The sequence below is a fragment of the Oncorhynchus kisutch genome, unplaced genomic scaffold (genome assembly GCF_002021735.2).
Source record: "Oncorhynchus kisutch isolate 150728-3 unplaced genomic scaffold, Okis_V2 Okis01b-Okis20b_hom, whole genome shotgun sequence".
Taxonomy (NCBI): Eukaryota; Metazoa; Chordata; class Actinopteri; order Salmoniformes; family Salmonidae; genus Oncorhynchus; species Oncorhynchus kisutch.
In genome coordinates, this window is record NW_022261978.1 from 9,199,982 (window position 1) to 9,204,964 (window position 4,983).

Sequence of the window (4,983 nt, forward strand, 5' to 3'; positions counted from 1 at the left end):
GGCGAAGGTGTCTGTAAGCGTACCTGTGGGACCGGTGAGTGTGAGTGTGGCGAAGGATGTGGGCGCTAGCATAGAGATGGGAGGGTCCCAGTCGGATGTAGCCATCTTTGCCACGACCAAGACCAAAGAGGACCGCCACTCTTTCTTCTCACAGAACCTCCGCTGCCGTTACTACAGGTAATAACAACAATAATGATGATTTGTTCATCTTTCATAGAGCTTCCCTTACAGATAAAACACATGCTTTTCCCAGGTGATCTTGTGTGATAACATGTGACAACATTTTATTTCTTTCATCACATTCCCAGTGGGTCAGAAGTTTACATACACTCGATTAGTATTTGGTAGCATTGACTTTAAATTGTTTAATAACTTGGGTCAAACGTTTCAGTTAGCCTTCCACAAGCCTTTCACACCAAAGTAGATTCATCTCTAGGAGACAGAACGCGTCTCCTTCCTGAGCGGTTTGACGGCTGCGTGGTCCCATGGTGTTTATGCTTGTATACTATTGTTTGTACAGATGAACGTGGTACCTTCAGGTGTTTGGAAATTGCTCCCAAGTATGAACCAGAGTTGTGGAGGTCTACAATTTTTTTATGAGGTCTTGGCTGATTTCTTTTGATTTTCCCATGATGTCAAGCAAAGAGGCACTGAGTTTGAAGGTAGGCCTTGAAATACATCCACAGGTACACCTATCAGAAGCTTCTAAAGCCATGACATAATTTTCTGGAATTTTCCAAGCTGTTTAAAGGCACAGTCAACTTAGTGTATGTAAACTTCTGACCCATTGGAATTGTGATACAGTGAATTATAAGTGGAAAAATCTGTCTGTAAACAATTGCTGGAAAAAATTATTGTGTCATGCACAAAGTAGATGTCCTAACCGATTTGTGAATGAGAGTGAGAACACCTGTGAGAGGAGAAACTGTGTTTGAGCAAGAGGATATTTTGTCTGCCTAAATCGTACTTTATAGTATAATTGAGATTTTGTTTTTGTATTAAGAATTTTTGTGTGTTCCCTGTCAGCTGAGTGCTGTTAGGATGACTCACCCCAGTTTGTGTACGGACGGATCTAATGGCTAAGACCCACGGAAGTATAATGAAGACGAAAAAAGGATATATATATATATATAAGGGGATTGGGGGTGCTAACCCTATTATATAAGGGGATTGGGGGTGCTAACCCTATTATATAAGGGGATTGGGGGTGCTAACCCTATTATATAAGGGGATTGGGGGTGCTAACCCTATTATATAAGGGGATTGGGGGTGCTAACCCTATTATATAAGGGGATTGGGGGTGCTAACCCTATTATATAAGGGCACAGGTGAAAATAATAGTTTTAAGAACTACAGAGTGTTGACACTTAAATTGTGGCTATAATATTCTAGTGAATGCTCTGGACAACACGATGAATAAGATCATGCATTATTGTGCCCACCCAGGCATATGGGGTCCAGGGGAGGGATGTGGCTGATACACTGTGTACAATAAGGGATGTAGTGAATGATATGAGGGAGGGAGGAGGTGTGAACCTCTGTCTAGATTTAAATAAGGCATTAGACAGGGTGGAGCATATATTCCTGCTAAAAATAGGAGTTGGGAAAAGAATAAGGAACTGGGTGAAATTGTTGCATGAGAATGCAAAAAGTATGGTCAAATGCTATGGTCTGCTCACAGACTCTTTCCCACTGGGTAGATCGATAAGGCAGGGATGTCCACTGTCAGCATTATTGTATAGTATGTCTGTAGAGCCACTGGCAGCATGTATTAAGAAGGAGAAGCAAATCAGGGGAATAAGCATGCCGGGTAAGTGTAATTTTTCATTTATTTTTATTTCACCTTTATTTAACCAGGTAGGCTAGTTGAGAACACCTTTATTTAACCAGGTAGGCTAGTTGAGAACACCTTTATTTAACCAGGTAGGCTAGTTGAGAACACCTTTATTTAACCAGGTAGGCTAGTTGAGAACAAGTTCTCATTTACAACTGCGACCTGGCCAAGATAAAGCATAGCAGTGTGAACAGACAATAACACAGAGTTACACATGGAGTAAACAATTAACAAGTCAATAACACAGTAGAAGAAAAAAAATCTATATACAGTGTGTGTAAAAGGCATGAGGAGGTAGGCAATAAATAGGCCATAGGAGCGAATAATTACAATTTAGCAGATTAACACTGGAGTGATAGATGAGCAGATGATGTGCAAGTAGAAATACTGGAGTGCAAAAGAGCAGAAAAGTACCTAAATAAAAACAGTATGGGGATGAGGTAGGTAAATTGGGTGGGCTATTTACAGATGGACTATGTACAGCTGCAGCGATCGGTTAGCTGCTCTGATAGCAGATGTTTAAAGTTGGTGAGGGAAATAAAAGTCTACATCTTCAATTCACCCTTTATGCAGATGACACAACATGTACAGTAAGAGATGTAAACAGTGTGAATAAAATAATGGAATGTTTCAATGTTTATGGACAGGCTTCAGGGGCAAAGGTAAACATGGAGAAGTCTGAAATGCTGTGTATAGGAAAAGGGAACACAGGGAAATGGGACTTTCCATTAGAAGCAGTAAAGGGGAAAGTGTTAGGGAGAGGAAGAAAGGGAGGCAAGAGATTATACATGGCCGGGAGTGTTGAATAAAATAAAAACAACATTGATTTATTGGAAGCAAAGGGTATTGAAACTGAGGGGAAAAGCTGTAATAGTGAATGCATTGTTAATGTCAAAGTATGTATATGTGCTAAGTGTGTTAAATCTACCAGAGTGTTGAAAGAAAGTGGGGGGGGGGGGGATTATGGATTGTTGATGTGTTTAAAACCAGGAATGTATGAGAGGGGACTGGAATTTGACAGGGAAGAGTTAAAGGCCTGGGGTGAGTTCTTTTACAAGGTAGAGTACACATGTGAGAGGACAGGAGAGATGTTGGAGTCACCTGTGTTCTTGAGTCCAGTGATTAAGAGTGAGGGAAGGGTGCTGGAGTCTAGGATCTTCCGGTACGAGATGGTGCTGGGGTTCTTACCGGAGCAGGCGATCCTGGATACAGTATGGGAGATAGATGAGGAGGTGTGCAGAGGGACTATAGAGAACATATATAATCAAATCAACTAGTGTATACCGGGAGAGTGGGTGAAGAGGTTGACAGAGAACTAAGAGCAGGGGAGAAGGTTTACCTGAGTTGAGAATAGTTAAGGGGGGAACAGTGAGGGCTTTCTCAGAAGTGAAAGTGAAGGAATGCTCCTGGGCACTTCTGGAGAGCAGAGTGAGGGAGCCTGCGGCGGAGAGGGTATGGAAACAGGTCTTCCAGGGACTGGAAGTGAAGGAAATATGAAAAAATATAGTCCTGAAATATAATAGTCTGGAATTCACACATTTTGATGAACTGAAGGGATTTCAGGATAGGTTGAAATAATTAGTGGAGAAGTACTGGGGGTTAGACTTGGAGGAGGTTGATGTGATTTGGTTTGGTGGAAAGGAGATAATGTATGGTGTTTAAATTACGTACTGTCACATGCCAGACACAATATATTCAAGGAGAAATTTAGCAAGGTTTGAGGAATAGAGGGTAACTAAGAAAAACATTTGAAGGACTGGTTAAGGAAGGAGGTGGGACTGATGTATAGGACAGGTCAAGGGGATTTTGAAGAGTTTTTTTTCAAAGGGATTGTGGGTTTATCAGAATATCTTTATCAGAATATCTGATCCTGTCTGATCTCAGTGGTTGGGGCTGGTTAGCACTTGGATGGCAGACCACCGGGGAATGCCAGGTGCTGTAAGCTCAAATCAATACAGTAGTAAAATACATGATTGACCAGAAGTGAAGTTAAAAATAGGTTGGAATGAAGAAAAGGGGGAGAGAAGTTTTGTATAAAATAATATTTGTTGTTTGATGGGGACGGGACCGGGGAGCTGTCACTGAGAGATTATCATTACAGTGTTTACTGTGGAAGCTCTTGAGTCAGATGAAGGGGTCTACACAGTCTATGCAAACGGAGCTGACAGATAAAATCACATTTTATTGGTGACATATATATACGTGTTTAACAGATGTTATTGCAGGTGTAGAGAAATACACAATACAACAATACACACAATACACACAATACACACAATACACAACAATACACACAATACACACAATACACACAATACACAACAATACACACAATACACACAATACACACAATACACAACAATACACACAATACACACAATACACAACAATACACAACAATACACAACAATACACACAATACACACAATACACACAATACACACAATACACAACAATACACACAATACACACAATACACAACAATACACACAATACACACAATACACAACAATACACACAATACACAACAATACACACAATACACACAATACACAACAATACACAACAATACACACAATACACACAATACACACAATACACAACAATACACACAATACACACAATACACAACAATACACAACAATACACACAATACACAACAATACACACAATACACACAATACACAACAATACACACAATACACACAATACACAACAATACACACAATACACACAATACACACAATACACACAATACACAACAATACACAACAATACACACAATACACACAATACACACAATACACAACAATACACACAATACACACAATACACAACAATACACACAATACACAACAATACACAACAATACACACAATACACACAATACACACAATACACACAATACACACAATACACAACAATACACAACAATACACAACAATACACAACAATACACAACAATACACACAAATCCAAAGTAAAGGAATGGAATTAAAAATATATAAATATTTGGACGAGCAATGTCAGAGCGACATAGACCAACCTACAGTAGATTAGAATAGAATACTCATCTCATATGTATATATATATATGTATATACTGTAATGCAAGAAAGAGTAAACATTATTAAAGTGCCTTGTGATTTA